This window comes from Aythya fuligula, chromosome 3, assembly GCF_009819795.1.
Source record: "Aythya fuligula isolate bAytFul2 chromosome 3, bAytFul2.pri, whole genome shotgun sequence".
Taxonomy (NCBI): domain Eukaryota; kingdom Metazoa; phylum Chordata; class Aves; order Anseriformes; family Anatidae; genus Aythya; species Aythya fuligula.
This window is the reverse complement of record NC_045561.1, coordinates 104,182,066-104,194,584: the sequence shown is the minus strand read 5'-3', so window position 1 is coordinate 104,194,584 and position 12,519 is coordinate 104,182,066. Positions and strand designations below refer to the sequence as shown.

At 40.1% G+C, this 12,519-nt stretch overlaps 1 protein-coding gene across 2 annotated transcripts in view; it reads left to right on the top strand.

The window, feature by feature from the left end:
- The window catches only part of ROCK2 (Rho associated coiled-coil containing protein kinase 2), a 101,498-nt gene that overhangs the window by 754 nt on the left and 88,225 nt on the right, over window positions 1-12,519 (top strand). The window lies entirely within an intron of this gene.

The following is a 12,519-nucleotide window of genomic DNA, read 5'->3' as shown; positions in this document are numbered from 1 at the left end:
CCTGCCGAGCACAGGGAGCCAGGACCCGGCTTTGTGCGAGCCGCCGCACCGCGCTGAGCTCGGCCGCCCGCCGCCCAAAGCAGCCCCTGGGGCAGGGGGCTCGCCTCATGCAGCCCTCAGCGGGCCCCTGGGGTCCCCTTCGCTTTCCAGCCCTTGGCCCCGTCTTCCGTGGCCAGCCGCGTTTGGCAGAATAAGTCCGTGAAGCTGACTTTCCCCTCGCAAGAAATCCGTGCCCTCAGGAAGGAGTGGGAAGGGAGCTAGGCTTCCTCACTGAAAACATCTCAACCCTGGAAAAAGGCCGTGAGAGCCGCCCCGCTTTATTTTCGTCAATATATTTTTTTTAAACCGAAGCTCTGGGTCTTCAGGCCTGATATTTCCACTCTTTCCCAAGATTTCCAGTGTGTCCCAGTGAAGAGGAACAGAAAAGGGGGAAAGAATCGCAGCCTTTCCAAGAGTTGCTCAAGGCACTTACACTGAGCCTCTCTCTTTTTTTTTTTTTTTTTTTTTTTTTCCCCCTCTTTCAAATGACTCAGTTCTGTTTGGCCAAAAAGACAGGAACTGACTGAACAGTATGTATGCCTGTGCTGTGTGGAGAGTATAGGAATTTCCTATAACATCTGAAAAATGTCGTTCTCAAGGCTTCAGTGCTGCATTATTCCTCTCGGAGACGTTCAGAGGCGTAACGAGGCATATTACCCATAGCAGTCAATGAAGGGGAGTGGGAAGCAGTGCAACATATCTAGCTAGATTCAGATAAGTTCTGGCCTAGGCCAAAGCAAAGAGAGCTGCCTCTGGGCTTCGCTCCCAGCGTTTTCACATTGGTATTTTGCTAGGAAAACTTTGACCTGTGGCCAAAAAAGAGCAGTTTAAAAATAGTACAGTCATTCTGAAAAATGCATCAGGTTAATGTTTAACCCCAGCAGACTTTTTCACACTCTGCTTTTATACTCAATGGAGTGTTACTTTTATTCTCTTGCCTCCCATGCTGTGGACATGGATTAGATACGCTAAAAACTGTGTATGTTTCTGAAAAGGAATTCTAATTGCAAAAGCTAGGCTGCTTTGCACATTTTTTTTAAAGATACGTTTTGTAATTTTATAGTATAGACCAGTTCACGTCATACATTGGACAAATCAGTAAACTATGGAGGCATCCTAACTGGATTGTAAATGCATATTTTTGTAGCAAAGGCCATCAGTTTATTCTCTGCAGAGAGGGTGCAGAGAGGGTCTCTAAGTATTGTTTAAATAATTAACAGCAAGGAAACTATAACATTAATGAATCAAGTTTCCTAGTTTTGCATTCTGCATGCCTGTGTGTGAAATAATGAATTGGTTAGGCTTTTTTATTGACCTTATGAAATTTGCAGTGGATTTCCTGTAAAAGCCTTTGGGGCTTTGGTATTGTTGCTTTATGCTATTTGACATTAATTTTGTATCGGTGTTTTGTTAGGCTGACTATTGCAATCCAAATATGAAAAAATCATATTCAAATTGCAACACTGACTTGTTTGGTAAACAGCTCACTTTCAGTGTAAATTATCATAAGTGGAAATGTGTTTTCATTTAGAAGTAGAAATACAGCAACAGAAACTAAGAGTCAGGGAAAAGGTCTTAAAAAGACTGGCTGGAATGCTACTATTTCATCCTCCAAAAATAACATAACCAAAACTAAAAATGTGGAATGGAATTCAAAATGGAATTCATTTCCTTACGCTGTAAAAAGTCATAAACAGCTGCTATTCTGCATTTTGTGTGCGTGTTTTATTTTTGGGAAGCTGTAAAAAGCAAAAAAGTAACTGTTAATCTACAACACATGCTGCAAATTCGAACAAAGTGAACAGCAGAGGTAATAAGCTGTCTGTCTCTAGATATCAGTTCCGTTGCCTATCAGGAGCTAATTTATGCGGTGGCTGCAAACGAGGAGGTTTTCTTTGTGTACCTTCCTCACCACATCGTCTGCTTCAACAGCAGCATCGATGAGGCCAGATAGCTGATTATTTCCCTCCACCCCTGTATGGCTCAGAGACCATTAGATTTTTCTAATATGGCCACTGCTATATTATATGACTTAATACATCGCTATTTTGCCTGTAATAAGCATAATCATTTGTGATTGAATAAGATTTATATTTGGAGAAGACACATAGCCTTAATTCAGAGCTCACCATTTAGTTTGTCATGGTAGCTAACTTGTGAGGGCAGAATTATTGAAATATGTGGCGTGCTTATCGCCATCCTTTTCCTGCTAAATTTAAAAAAAAAAAAAAAAAAAAAAAAAGGTTACCATAGAGAACTTATTAAGGTGGTTCAGATGCACAGCCTGTGCTGCACTTGGTGGATTCTTCTGGTTTTGGTCTGATAAAGAGTTGAAAATGAAAATGGCAGCACTAGAGCTGTGTACACGATGCCATTGTAGGCTCAGGCGAGAACCTCTACAAAGGAAAGTGGTTTCTGCAGCCTTATTTAGACATCTGGTGACTGTTCCTTCACCCATTGTAATGTGCTGAAAGCCTGTGTTGCCTGTCCGAAGATAAATAAGCTTTTTGTTACACCTCTGTGATACAGTCTTACTCTTTTTGGTCCTGTAGCAGCAGTTAGGAAAACCTTTTTGGTGTATCACGATCAGATTGTGCCGGTCTGGTCGTAAAACTACTGTATTGGTGTGACTGGCTCCTCTGCCAGTTTGTGTCATCTGCTAATTCTGTGAGGTGACACCTTTATGTGTGCTGCATGTACACATTGATGATCGTGTTCAATGGCATTTGACCTTGGGTGATCTATAAGAAACCCTACTATAAATACAGCCCTACTGAATGATTCTGAGCTGCCAGCTACGTTGAAGAAGAGCTTAACAGTCCTCAACTACATGTGCTTCTTTATTTATCTGTGCTGTAGGTAGAGCATATATGCAAATGGAACTGTTTTATATGGTATCGAATATGTGTTATTTAAGGGCGCGCTGATAAGTGTTATCTGAAGACTGAATGTTCTCCAGAAGGAGAGCAGACAGGTCAATGTGCGCTGTGCACAACTAACCCAGACTTCCCTTTCCTTGCCCCGTGTCACTGTGTGACTTCAGCACGTGCTGGACTCCAGCACAGAATTTCGGGGTGGTGACGAGCAGCTCCCATAAATCTTACCGGCCTCCTCCCCGCTGGGTGCACGCGCTGCAGGCTGTGATCGAGGGCAGTTGGGGAGAGAAAGGAGTTTGCAGCTGCCTTTTGCTTTGTGCAGTGTGAGCCCTGGTGTTTTAGCATTACACTTCAGCCTTGCCATGGTGGCGTGAGCTGTCAGGAGGAGCAGTTCTCGCTGTCAGGCAGTGATCACGGTGCTGGCTGTGGGCATGTTTGTGGCACGCTGCAGAGCAGGGAGGCGGTTGGCAGTGGCGTGCTTCAGTGTCTTGGAATATACATGCCTTGAAACTGGGGAAAAATGGCTTTTTGTTTCTCTGTTAAGATAAAATTGATGGGTAAATGCTGTATTTATGCCAGTTTGGACAGGAATAGAAGTTCAGCGAAATTTAGCCTTCCCATCAAGACCCTAGAGCATTGCTCCTGATGAAAAATGCATTACTGGTGCAGCTGTGACTCTCACCCTTTCAGTAGATGTCTCTGCAGCTGTCTCATCACCTGGGTGGGTACCAACGTGACACCAGCAGTGTTAACTTAGCAGATTGCTCAGCTGAGCTCTCTTTGTACAGGGTCTCCAGGTCTTCATGGCTGACATGCATCTATCCTGTCACAAGATTTTGGTCTTAGGAGCTTTCAGAGGATTTCAGAATTAATTTTAAAGTCACTCACTTTCCTGAGCTTATTGTCACGTAATCTTGGATGAGTAAGAACAATCTATTGTGTTAATTTCAACCATCTAGCACAACGAAAAGCTGAACATGTAGCAGCTATCAGGATCTGATCTGAAACTCATTGCCCAGTAAGTGGACAAGCCAAATGTTTCTCTGCTCCTGAATATTTTTTTTCCTTGTTTGTTATAGTTCTAGTGCTGTTATTTCTTCCTTAGCTCCTAACTCTTTCTAGAAACTTTCTATTTTTAATTTGTAATTTCAGAACGTCTCCTGAAGAGAGGAGCTTTAAAGAAACAGAATTGCCTTTTGTTCTTTGTTCCTGGGTGGTGGATTTATATATAGCAATATAGTTTAGCTGGAAAAGGACAGTTCTATTTTCTGACACTTCTTATATTCTGTATTATTACACACCAGAATTAAAGCATTTCACTTAGTTTAAGAAAGGGGGGGAAAAAACATTTTTCTCTGCCTTTAATGCCACACGTATGATGCAGCCAGATTTCATGTGCATTCACTAGAACGATACGTGCTCCCAATATTTTTGCCTGTATTGATCAGATTGCAGAGTGGGTCATTAGTATCCTTTAGCTGTTCAGCCTTTGTAACAGCTAGCACCATTCTTTTCTGATTTTCTTCAAAAAAAAAAAAATCTCTTTTTCCAAATATTAGTAGCCTCAGTGTCCACTGGGGATTCTGCAAACCAGCAAATATTGATTAAAAACCATTTTGTTAAATAAAATTTCAGGTTTCAGCTAATGGCAGAGCAATGCCAAAGCACTTGGCTATTTGTCTAGTGATGCTCTCCATGCCAAAAGCTGCCTAATTTGAAGAAAAAAAATGCTACCACAGTAAACAATCTCTGCAGCTCTCAACTGATGCTTTCTTGCCAATGTTTGATCTATAAAAATAACTGGTATTGCATTGCTACTGCGGAGGAATTATCTGTGGATTATAGGGATGAGAGGGGTTGAAACTTGGTAATAGAGTTTTATGTAATGAAAGAATAGAAGAATTTATGTGTGCTTTTTTTTATTATTTATATATAGGTATTTTTTTTAATAACTTATAAGTATAGGTGTGGGGAGGGAGATGCTGTGTGAACTCAGAGGTTGTTTGAAACTGCTACTCCTAAAAGCACCAAATGATTCCAGTGAAAAATTTACCCAAAATACTTTTTTCCTGATACATCATGCTGGTTAAGAACAAGAATACTATGTTTATTTTGGCAGCCTTTGGTAGCAATAAACTTATTTTAATGAGTCTTTTGCTATGTAAACAGCACGCTGAACGTGGTGCTTGGTTCCAAATCTGTACCTACTGTGTGTGACTCTTTTGCTGCAGCACTGGAACTGCAGAAACACTCGCTGTACAGCCAGAAGGAGTTCATCTTCCAAGCCAGCAAAGTCTCCGCTTCCTTAGCGCAGGTGAAGTGCCACCTGTGGCCTTACTTTAGAGCATCGTATTAATTATTTGCTAACAGAGTTGTAAGATGCTGTGCTTAAAGGGGTCATTTGGCCACAACCACATGTGCAGGGGGTCCAACTGTGCTTGGAAGATGGCGGTGGTAAGAATTTGGGCAAAATTTTATTAGGTTGGATGGTATCGATCAGTAGCAGCTGCTTATGTGGTGTGGACTTAGCTTCATCTTCTTTTCCATGTTCCTCTGCTATGGTTACTGCTACTAAGAGAGTGGGTTTGTTTTTCTTATGTGAAATATCCTGGTGTTGAGCTTTTCTTTCCCATCAAGGGACAGGGGTAGCTTTCATCACCCACTTGCCCTTCTGTTCAGTCTCTGCCTCAGTTGTTGTAGGATCTGGAAGATGGTAAATGCGAGAAGAAAATCTGTGTGCAAATGTTTTTTTCATTATTTCTATCTGCCATTAATTTTATTTTATGTAGAACAACTTGCTGAAGTCAAATCATTTGCAAATGGTCACCAGTTGCATATCTTGTGTTTTCTGTGCACCCAGACTAAACGGTAGGGCTTTGATGGTAATGTGCAGCCCTGCCCCGTTACTGCTGTGGTCATATTGTTAGCAGGGCGGTGGTGGTCAGATGTTGCAGACAGGGATCAGCAACCAGCTCGCGGTGCAGGAAGCTCTGTGCTCTGTTCCTGTGTTGGCACTGCATGTCATCAGGCAAATCTTTCTTGGTTTCCAGCTTCGTGAAAAGCTTTTCTTTTTTTTTTTTTTTTCTCCTGTGCTGGAGAAGAATTTAATGTTTAGAATGGACTTATCGTGATATAAAGAGGGTGATTGTGAGCAAACTTTATGACAAAGTATTTAATTCTGAAGCTTGAGGACTTGGATAACTAAGTGGTTGCCTTCTGTCTTGACCGCTCTAAGTCATGGGTAGTGACTTTTAGTCTGCATTTAAAGTGGAGAATAACAGGATCCTGCATTAAGCAGGATAAAGTTTGGGTGACTGATCCAAACATAGCTTTTTTTTTTTTTTTTATGCTTTTCTTCAGGAGGAAATGAAGTGGAGGTCAGATACAAACATGAAATAAGGCTTGTAACCATGAGGAAGGAAGACAAGCTAATCTTTACTAAATATGCCTTCTATTCTTTTCAATCTCTAAACAAACAGCGTTGACTGTTACTGTTATTGAATAAATAAGTAAATTGAAAGAGAAAACGGTGAAGTTCTACACTTCTTCTGAATGGTATTTAAAGTTTAACTAAAATTGCAATTACTATTCTGAGGTTGTAATTCATCTTTTTTTGTCCACAGCTGTCACTGCTGTTACATGTAATCATCCAAAGTTTGTAGCTTAGCTGTTGATTAAAAATCAAATATTGCTGTCTCAACAGCGTAGATTTACTCTGAAGTGATGTAGGAGAGAAATACCTTTGGGTGTTTCTTGGAAATTAATTTTGATTGAACGAGTTGTGAATTTGGACAACTTAGTCTACTCATGTTTGTTGCTGCTGTACAACTTGATTGATCCTCCATCATTTTCTTTTGTGCAAAGTAAAGGGCTCCATCAGTAAGTTCACTGTAGTGTGTGTGTGTTTGCATATCTTGAAGGAGATTGTTCTCTAAAAAAAAAAAATTCGCAGTAGCAAAGTTTTCGGTAGAGGGGTATGCATTCAGTTTGGCTTGCCTATGCTATGAAAATATTCCATTCCATGCAGAAACTAGTTTTAAACTGGTTTTCCCTGTGGTTTCTGCGACTGGTTTGTTCTGGTTGCCATTTTCAGTTTAGCACTGATTAAGCTGAGCGCAAGATCAAGGAGACGAGCGTTGTCATTTGTTAGGACACAGGTTTCCATTTTTAAATCTTTTATCACCAGCTGGTGTACAGGGGAGCGTATTTTGTGGTAGACTTCTGATATGTGCAGCTGAAGACACGTGGAACAAGCTGTAGTAAGTAGGTATAAGATACTGCTGAGTTACTTAATGCTGTTTCTGCCCCTTTTTATACGCAACTGTGTGATTATCCTTGACTTCTAAATGCTTCTTTTGCAGTTTTTTTAAACCTTTGTGATAGAATGACCATGAAGTCCCCCCTTAGGAGTAGATCTGTTCCCTCTAACAGTGCAGGAAAATGGAGAAGAGCAGGTAAAAATACCGCGTTGGAAGCTGAGGGCTTAGTGAGTAATGAAAAACCTTTCTAGTGCCAGCTGTGTACACGCAGCCTGTTTCTGTTAGTGAACGTTTCAGGCCTCTTCCTCCAACAGTAAAAGTCAGCCCGTTTAGGCATTAAGCCATAACTTTTAATTCTTGGCCTATTTAACTTAATGACCTCTTTAAGTTGTATAATCCTGGATTGTAAACTATAACTCCTCCCTCCCCCCCCTTTTTGTTTTTAATTCTTCCGTATGAAAGGTAACTGAAGACAACTACTTGAATTACTCCTGTGGTAGGGAGATCCTGACAGTTTATTCTTGTATTGCAGCTCCTGCAGTTAATTTGAACATTATTCTACGTTCAGTATTTTCTCTGGGGGTACAAAATACTTAGTAATTTTGTTAAAATTAAGAGATATCCATGCTGGTATTATAAGCACCTGAACTAAGCTATGGATCTTGTAGGATAAGCTAGAAAGAACTACATTATCAAGGTGATTGCTAAAGTTTTTGTAAAGTCTTGTTTTTTCACTGCTTCTGTCGAGTTCAATGGTCAGTACTACTGTAAATAAATAATTTCTCTTACATGAAATGTACTTTTAATTTAATTATATTTTTCAGTTATTTTCCTTAATCCCTATCTCTGTGGGTTTCCCCGGAGTTCATATCTGCAGAGTTGAAGGTCTCGCCTTGACTCTGCCAACATTGTTGTGGTAGGGAATAGCAGAACCCCAGTTCTCAGAGTTCTGGTGCAAAATATGAATGTAGCAGCAAATAAAGGAGCAGAACTACTGTTTATGTGCGTGTGATGTTTGTTCTATGTCAGGAATAATTTCAGCTTGAATGAGGAAAAGACAAATATCTAACAATACACTAATGTAAGCTGGCTCTCCTTAAAAGGATTTGCCACCATAATATTTTTAAGTGTAGACATCCAGCTAGTTTTCTGCTCTGAAAATAATTTCTAACTGTTAGAATGCTGAAGCAAACATTAAATATGGACAGTATGATGAAGAACCCTTCCTATGTGGAAGGCTGAAACAGTAGCAGTATGAGGCATGACTCATTTCATCTATTTTCATGATTGGCTGTTTCTGAAGAAAGGCAATTCAGGTGTCAAAATAAACTATTTAATTGCTCTTCATTTCCAGAAGGAATACCAGTTTTCTTCTGCATGTATGCCTCGTGGTGTTTCTCAAGTGCCAGAGGTCGCAACTGTCCCCTTCCTACCTGCCAAAACATCTTTATCAAAACTTAGGTTATTAAATACTGAGAATGAAACTTTAAAAGCAGTTATGTAAAATGTGACATTGATCATTATTAAAAAAATATCCTAGATTCTGTATGACTACCCTGCAGGATATATTTCAGTGAATCAGAATGCCTCAGGCAGTGTTGAGCCTTACTGTAGAATTTAAATTTTCTGTACAGTACATTTGGTTTAGACTGTGTTGCTGAAAGTACGTTTTGTAATTTTTTAATTTTTTTTTGAAATCACACTGAGTGTAGGAGGGAATATGCACAGTGTGCCTTTCAGACTTAGATGTAAGTTGTTGAAGTTTCGGTATACTTACAATCCAAATATTTTTTTTTATTAAATCATAAGCAATCAATGTATAATAAAGTCATTTCTATTTATCAACAGTGTACATCACACAGATGGTGAATTGAGGGGGTAGAGGAAAGGTGTTATGTTTAAGTTTTAGAACTTTTTAGTTGTGTTTTTATTCCAATCTTAATTTCTAATGCATAAATACCAGTGTACACTGCCATGTGATTCAACTCCTTTCTTGGCACATAGGAATTGTTGTTGGTTTTATATATCAAATCATTTTCTGTGTTATAGAATTGGTATTGCTTTTACTGTCATAATGGCTTGGTTTATTTCTTATTGCATGAAATCTTATCAGTGTTTGGATGGATGTTCTCCAGAATTGAAAAGATGAGAGGAAAGGAGAGAAAAAACATGCTTGGCACTGTAATAGTAGGGCCAGTGATGCTGAAGGTACATACAGATCACGGGACAATCATGATTTTTCTTTTTTTAAAGTTTCATTGTGTGTAAAATAATCACTAAAAAATATTTCTGTTGTCTGTAAGTCTGCATCTATAGCAGTGACCCAGACCCTGGTCAGGTCCTGCCATGCTCCAGCCGGTGTGGTTTCCCCTCAGCCGTGGGCTTAAAGCCACAGCCTGCAGCTGTCCAAAGTGCACTGCGGGGACGGGCATCTGGGTGTGGGACTGGGCTCTTTCAGGTGAGCCCAGCTGCTGCTCTTCTTTAACCTGCTGCTGCAGGCCAAGCCTTGAAGTGCATCACCCAGCCAGAGTACTCTTAGGGTTTATTTTAAGCATGAATTGATGATTATTTTACTGGTTTGACTTACTGGCTCGGATACGGTGTGACAGAGCAGGCTAAGTAGTATTCTGGTAAAATTGGGTACCACCACTCTTCCAGCAGAGCAGGAGGCAGTAAAGTAGGAGGTCATTAAAGTAATGCTACTCCAATTATCTAGCCATATTCCAATGTTCACCTTCTGAAAATACTGGACTTTTTTTTTTATGCTTGAACTCCCTTTGACAATAGGATGCATACAGTGGTTGTACATGGATTTTCCGTGAAGGGTAGCAAGGAATGAGAAGAAACCAGAGTCAGTCAGAGGACATTACTTGGTCTGGAATGGCTCGAAATGATCAGGTCATGCTCTTGTTTCAATGATGTGTGGTGAAGCTGACAAGCTGCTTTTGTTGATGTTAGGATTTTATTTCACCAGATCTAAATGTGGCTTTAGTACAAGCCGCCTCATGCTGTAGGATGGCACTGCACTGAATGGGGCTCTACTGCTTCTAGTTAGCTTATGGGTCTGTGCTCTGTACTTGCCATGTGCCATATAGGATGTGTGCCACAGCACTTTTCCAAGAGACACAGGTAAATCTGCCTCTCTGGGCAGCCTGGGCCAGGGCTCCGGCACCCCCATGTTAACAAAGCACGTTGTGATGTTCAGGCAGAACCTCCTGTGTGCCACTTTGTGCCCGTTGCCTCTTGGCCCTGTCCTCTCAGCACCTCCCTTCAGGCACTGACAGACCCTGATGGGATCCCCCCAGGCCTCCTCCAGCTCTTTCAGCCTCTCCTCAGAGGTGGAAATGCCTACTGCCAAATCTTAAGGAAATTTTAGGAAACATCACCCATGGAAAAACTATTTCCACTTACAGAACCGCAGTGAACATGAAATCTATTTTATTCATTTTGCTTTGCTTTTCCAAGTACCTTGGGATATTCACTTAGTCCTGAATTTTGTGCTTTTTTTTTTTTTTTTTTTTTTTTTAACATTCATGTTTGTTTGTTTGTTTTTAAATTCTTTGTATTCCAAAGTTCAATTTTCACAGAAGGGAGAAACTAATCACATTGCAGTAAATGCAAGCTAAATGAATGAAAATATTCTTCCATTATAAAATTTCTTTTAGCTACTGTAATCTCTGCTGATATTTTGATATCTGTATGTAAATAAATCCTGGTAGAATTGCCATTTAACTGTCTCATTAAATCAGATATGCTTATCTTATCTTCAGTGATATGGTGATTAAGACGAAATCTTGTTGCCCAGGTGTGTGGAGATAGTACCATAAACTTGAAGGCCATTAGGTATCGAAAGTAAAACTTCCTACTTGGTTTAAGACTTGTAGTACCTAGGGGTTGTTCACTGTAGTACACAAGATACTTAGTTGTCTGGCTGAGAGCAAAGCTCCTGAGGAAGACTGTGAAATACACCTACAAGTACGAAGACACAAGGTGCTACGAAGACACAAGGTGCTTAATTGTCTGACCGAGCAAAGTTCCCAAGGACGTCGGTTCCTTTGTGAAGATTTATATCGACCATAAGCGAAGTCCTTTTGAATGCCTTTCTGTCTTTTCAGATTATCTCTGTCATCATCCTTTTAAAATCCACGGGTAGTCAGGGGACTGGGAAAACCTTAGGATATTCTAGGATACAGTACCTGTTCTGAATGACTTCAGAAGCAGGAAGAGATGACACAGTGCAGACAAAAGCTTATTAAATGGGATGAGTATGGTTCTTGGGCCAGACAACTGGCCTGCAGTGTGGTGGAGGTAAATACAGCAGTAATTAATAATAGCCTACCTGCTTTCAGGTAGTCTACAGTGGTAATTCTGGCACTCCGAAAGAAGGTATGACAATGCAATCCTTTTGTTTTTAGAAAGCTGGACACAAGATTCCTTGGTCTAAGGCAGGAACTGTGACTACACTAAATGGGCCCTACGTGGCCCAGCGAGCTGGCTGGGTGCGCAGCACCAAAACATCCCTTGGGAATTAGGTCAGACACGTGCACGACAGAGCGCAGACGTGCGTTCTCAATTGTGTTTATATGTAAAAAATGCCACTGATGGAACTAGTGTGGCTCTTCTGACTCAGTAGCAGCGTGTTTAGAAGAGGAATAGGTGTTATGGCCTTTATGTTTGAAATAATTAATTTTTTTTTTTCAGGGTTATTCTCTAATCTAGATGTTAATTTTTTAAAGGTGTGTATATTGTTATATTTATTTAAGGGCTTCAGTGATTAAGGATAGTCACAATCAAATTTATATATACCTAATAAAAATAATTTAACCTTTGAAAATGCAGATAAACCAATATAATTAGACATCGTTTGCGGAAGAAATGAAGCAGCATTTAATATTGGAAAAAGAAATGTTAAAATCTGAGGAAGTAGAAGATAAGTATGGGAAACTGCAGCCAAGCAATCTCAGATTTTTTTTTTCACCTTTCTCCCTTAGTTATATTGACCTTCCTAGTTATATTGATTTAAAAACAAACAAACAACAACAAAAACAAACACACACAGGTGCTTAGTCAAGTTCCACAAATACTTTCACTATCAGCTAAAGAAATAGCTCCACCTCCTTCCATGGGGCACCACCTTTAGAGTGATGCAAATGATGCTAGTGTGTTGTAAACTGACCTGAGTAACTAATCTTGATTAAAATTAAACCAAATAAATTTCCTATTTAATCCTGGCAGAATTTGGCTGTAACTAAAACTATGTCACTTAAATAAGAATCCTAAATTTGTCAAAAACAAACAGGAAAATCTATACTGCCTCCTTTCCTCAAAGACCTAGGCTTCAGTTG